Below are 5878 nucleotides of genomic sequence, written 5' to 3' on the forward strand. Positions count from 1 at the left end.
AGAACCAAGAGTCCAATCATCTCACCTCCACCTTCCCAGTGCCTGTCACTCACCATGAGTGTGGGGAGTGTGAGACACAGAGGCTACACGCACAACGCCTTCACTGAAGACAGCTGACCAGAGGGATTACGGAAGCGATTTGGATGGTTTATTGGAACCAGAGAGGGAGCCCAGGGATTCGCAGTCCTAGGAGCTGTCACCACCCTTCAGCCCGAAGTGTCAGAGACATTGAAAAGCAGACACTTGCAAAGGTGCTGCCCAATAGCAGCTATCGCCAGAGGCAAGGGTTGCTAGACTATGTATCATCAGGGGCCAAGTTTGGCCTGCCATCTGGTTTGTAAATAAAGTTTTATTGGAACACAGCCACACTCATTCTCTGATATATCTCCTTTAGCCACCTTATAGTCAAAAGGCAGGGTTAATTCGTGGAAACTCGAGACTGTGTGGTCGCCAACATCTAAAATCCCAGCTAGCTGATTTCAGAAAGTTTGCTGGCTGCTGCTTCAGCAGATCAAGAGGAGCTCCTGTGAGCTCAGGCAGGCGGAGAGGGAGTGAGGGGAGTCAGAGAGTACACTTGCAGCCATTGGCTTTGCCCCCCCCCCCAAGTCACCCAATGCCCAGCAAAGACGTCTGGGCAATGCAGTTGATACAGGTTTGTTGGCCCCTCGGGTCACAAAACTGAACAGGGAATGGATTGGGGGCAAAAGGTAGGCTAACAGCACCTGTACCAAAAACACTGGGAAGGGTGGGTGGGCCCCCATGTATCTGCGGCCCCACTTCAGTCACCTGCATGTTCTCGTGCCTGTTACAACACTGTCCCCACTTGGCTGTTGGTGGAGTAGTTTAAGGTGACTCATCATCTCACCCAGAATCATTCAGGATCCACCGCTGATAGAGGAGCTTTGAAAACCGTGGCCACATTACTCATCCCTACCCAAACCAGCAAACACTTCTTTTACTTTTCTCTGTTTTAATCAGCATTCATTTGTTTGCTTTTGAATATGTTTATCGGCATCTATACTTAAGCGTTTGATCATATTAAGAGGATTTGTGCCATTATCACCAGAAGCAATTTGAGAACATTTTCGTTTCAGACTCACTGTTGTCAGCTCCTCAGTCCTCCTCCCCTGCCTCCCCTGCAGAGGCTAAAACACTATCTGGATGATGATAGAGAACGTTTGCTGGCCATGGCTGTAGCAGAGTGAGAATCCTGGCGAGCTCAATTACCAACCAGGGACTGTCTCTCTAGATCTACCTATGCCGGATTTCATATACAAATCATCATACAAAGCATAGACAGGAAGCAAACAGACAATAATACCGACTAGCACAACACAGGAAAACCTCAATTTTTAAAAAGCGGAAAATATTAAAAGCTGAAACCACTTTAGAATGGGTCAAAGGGGAGATCAAATGATAAGACATTTCCTCTTAACCTAACTACCCCTGCCGTACATGACGTTACAGTACGTTCTATCTGATCGTGAGGCTTTTCATGCCCCTCGTCTGTGGGCAGCGGGGACCTGCTGGAGGCTTAATGCAAGTGGGGACCTTGCAACTGCTCTGGGGGCTTCCACCACCGAAGAAAACACCAGGCCAGCCTCGGAGCTGTTCTTCCGTTTGAGCCCAGGTGAGGGTGTCAGTGCATCTCAGGCAGGCCCTTCCTCTCTCTCGCTGCCCCTCCGCTTTACCAGCCTGAGGCCCTTCTCCAGGGACTGGTCTCTGGCTGCAGCTCAGCCGTTAGATTGAAAGGCTCGATCAGGTTCAGGCTCAGTACTCACGACAGGTGCGTGCCTTCTATTTCATCGCATTACAAGGCCCGCGATAGCGGCTTGGCTCACGGTCAGTGATGTGGAGAGACTGCACGGTGGATTCAGACAGGCAGCCTGACTGCTCTATTATCAAATTCCCCAAGACCAAACCAAGACGACTGATATTAATTCCTGCTCACACAAGGGTGTATGTGTGTGTGTGTGTAGTATATACTTTTGTTGTTACTTGGGTGATAGCTTAGTGTCCAGAGCAACTTGGTTTTCCATTCAGCAACTCACCCCACTTCAATGCCTGGCATTGATTCTACTCCCCACACTGTAACCGTGCCCTTCCCAGGCCGCCTTTGTGGTTTCCCTCCCCCTTTGCCCATCTTTTCCATCCCTCCTGGCCTTCTGAGCTGTATCCCTAGGTGAATGCGGCCCTTTCCATCTCTTAAGGTGGATTGTTTTAAGGAGTGTTTACTTTCCTGGGGTTATAAACCAACCTGAGCCCACTGCTTTACCTTGTAATTCATCGTGGCTGTGAAGCAGAGTAGAATGGTCCCCTGGGGTTTCCAAGGCTGTAGACCTTTATGGAAGCAGAAAGACTCATCTTTCTCCCACAGAGTGGCTGGTGGGTCCCACAGCCATGCCCTTTAGACACTGTTACCAGGGCTCCTCTTAAGCTTCCCTAGTAACCTTTAATCGAATGAGTCTAGTGCTCCTTGTGATCATGGGTGAATCCATTTTTGCACCAGGGTTTGCAAAAGGGTGCTTTTCTAAATCTATCATTCCGTCTGCATTTATTAGATAAGATTCTATAATGAAAAGACATTTGCTCATCAATTATTTAGTTACCCGGATATAGAATTTGCCCAGGAAACACAGAGTAGATCCATAACCTAATTCTTATCCTTTATCAATTTGTAGAATACAAAGTTAATATACTTTTTTAAAGCATCAACAAAAACCCATGATATATAGATCAATCTAGATTTATCTATCTATCTATCTATACTCATACACATATATTTGATGCATTTAAATAAATGGCAGCCCATATTTCTTTTGATGCGTAAATTGTCCCATCTTGTCAGTCGGGGCTCCTTCTAATTGGCTCCTATGCCCCTTGGGCCCCAAACCACTGGTCTGTTCACCCCTTGCTGTACGGCACAACCCACTGTCCCAGGCTCACCTTGCTTGTTTCCTTCTCTACGTCAGAAGCTCTGGGCTGGGATCAACTTCACTCTGAGGACAGGGCCTGAGGCAAAGGCGGAAGTGCTAAGGTTCTGCTGGGATGGGGACAATACCGGGAACAAAACCCTAAACACCTTGCCCTCCACCTCTCCCCCCTCTTCCACACACACCCCACCCTCCCAACACACCAGGTTCCCAAACTCAGTCATCAAGGGAGCTGTGCCTCGTGACAATCCTGAAACACGGGATAAGAACTGCCCCCATGAGTTTCTGAGACTGTAGCTCTTTACTGTGTAGAAAGCCCTGTCTTTCTCCTTTGACGTGGCTGGTGATTTTGAACTGCTGACCTTGCAGTTAGCACCCCAATGTGCACTCCTGACCCAGGGAAGTAAGGGGTGTGGAAGGAGAGGGCTGGAGGCAGAGGAGGAGATGAAGTGCAAGTTGTCAACATAAACATACAACCCCTCCAGCCAGGCCAGCGCAGAGCAATCTCCCGGGGGCAGAGGGCATGGGGTGGGGCGGGGCAGAAATGAGCAAGCACACAGACTCACTGTCATGGCGCCTGTGCCACGCACAGGGGCCCTGTAGGACACAGTAGAACTGCCCTTGGGGGTTTCTGAGACTGTAACTCTTTACGGGGGCAGAAAGCCTCATCTTTCTCCTGTATGGCAGTTGATTGGTTTCAACTGCTGCCCTTCCAGTTCGAAGTCTAATATGTAACCCACTCCGCCGCCAGGGCTCCTGGGGAGGCGGGGAGGAAAGCGGTTGACCATTTCCCCATTTGTTGTCACGCATGACGTGCCTCCCTCTGTGCCACTAACTTGAATGTCCTGGCTGCCCTTACAGCTGGGCAGGGACCCAGCACCTCCATGCCCCCAATTCCAGCCAGGGCGTATGGGAGGGGTCCCTCCTGGGAGTCACTGCTGCGCAGTCTGGGCGGGGGCCGTGAGCACCACGCCCCATCCAAGTGGACAGTGTGAGTTACTATCAGGGCCGCTTTCTCCAGGAAGCAAGCCAAGTGGCCACAGACAGGGGAGATGGTTGTGCAAGGAGACGTGGGGTATGGTCGCCTGCCTGGTCTTGAACATCGCAGCTTTTAGGCCTCTCAGACGCGCTTACGTCCTTGTACAATGGTCATATCTCATAGGAAGCACAGAGGCCTCGCCTGGCGCCTGTGAGGGGAGGTACCACTCCAGTACCTTTGGTGCTGCTTAGCTGCCATCTCCCCGGCTTGCACAGAGAATGTGCTGCCAATTTTAATATTTACAAATGTATTGGGGCGCCACCATCCCTGGTGTGTTGATTAGAGACACAAATCCAGTGACCTCCATACATGTGTAAGAAAGAGCTTTAACCGAAGAAGTAATTACATATCAAGCAAGAATCCCAACCCAATCCAACTCAAGACCATAAGTCTGACACTAGTCCATAAGTCCCTTTTCAGACTCACACAGCCACATGCCGTGATCCCGAACGCAGGAAGATCACAGGCCGGTGGGTGCCAAGTCGTGTGGATCCGATGGCGGTGGCTCTGGCAGCAGTCAGTCAGTCAGTGGGAAGGAGAAGGCAGAGAGGGTGGGGGGGGGGGGAGGTTCCCAGGGCCCTCCTTAGGAGAAGGCCACACCCACAAGGAGATACCATCATGCTGTAACCCGATGGATAGGTTCAATACCACGTCCGCTTTTATATATCTTCAAGTTGACCTGAATGACGTAACTGCCACACCTGGGAAGTCAGAGAGACGGGTGTGGAGAAGTAGGGAGAGAGGGAAAACTAGGCCCGCAAGGATGTGGTGCTGATCTCTGAGATGCGGGATCCCAGGCCGGAAGAGGATTTTGGGGGCCTCATCCTGTTTAAGTCAGGCTTGGCCATGCGCCTGGCTTTAAAAGTGAGGGCATCTTTCCGTCTATCTCAGTGCCTGGCAAAATGTCTCAGATAGATGCCCTTTCCCCAGCCCGGGTGACAGAGGGGAGACAGCAGAGATCAGGGCTTAGCTCAATGTGCAATCAACAAGTAGCGTGAGAGAAAAATAAGCTGCTGCCATTGAAAACACCACAAGCTGGGTTTTGCTCTTACGACATAACAATTTAGGCTATCCTGACTGAACGCCACAAAGTTTTCTTTGTCCCATTCAAGACAGCCTGCGAAGATACTGTGTGGTAGTCATTACATTATGACACATGTCCTAGGAATTATTGCCTTTGCATTCCCACCAACAGTTTCTAAGAGAGCTTCTTTCTCTCCGTCTTATCAACAGAGTATGTTGCCAGATTGGATTTTGGCCAATCTGATAGGTTAAGAAATGGTATCTCGCCTTTATACAATTGATGTATGTATATGTATGGATTGTGATAAGAGTTGTATGAGTCCCTAATAAAATGTAAAAAAAGAAAAGAGGAGAAAAAAATGATTAGGGCAAAGACTGTACAGATGTGCTTTATACAATTGATGTATGTATATGTATGAACTGTGATAAGAATTGTATGAGCCCCAATAAATTGTTAAAAAAAAAGAAAAGAAATGGTATCTCAATACAGTTTTCACTTGAATTTTTCCTGTTATGAGAAGTTGAGCTTCTTACCCTTTGCCTTATGGTCGTTTGCACTTTTCCTCCTGCAAACTGTTCAGAGCTTTTGCCCAGTGTTCTGTAGGGTTGCTTTTACTAATTTTTCTGATCAAGTTGGAAAGACTCTTTAATTATCAGAGTTATTTGTCTGTGAGATGTTATGTTTTAGCAAAACGAAAATGGTGTCACTATTATGCAGGCGTAGCGGGGCACCTCGAGCAAAGTGACCAATATGTGTTTGCTTTGGCCCAGCGAGCCCACAGACCGGGCCCTGCTGATAGTGAGCGGAGGTGCCCATCTCTGAATTTGTTGTCACACACACACACACACACACACACACACACACACACACAAACCGCACAGA

This window comes from Tenrec ecaudatus, chromosome 4 (genome assembly GCF_050624435.1).
Source record: "Tenrec ecaudatus isolate mTenEca1 chromosome 4, mTenEca1.hap1, whole genome shotgun sequence".
NCBI lineage: Eukaryota > Metazoa > Chordata > Mammalia > Afrosoricida > Tenrecidae > Tenrec > Tenrec ecaudatus.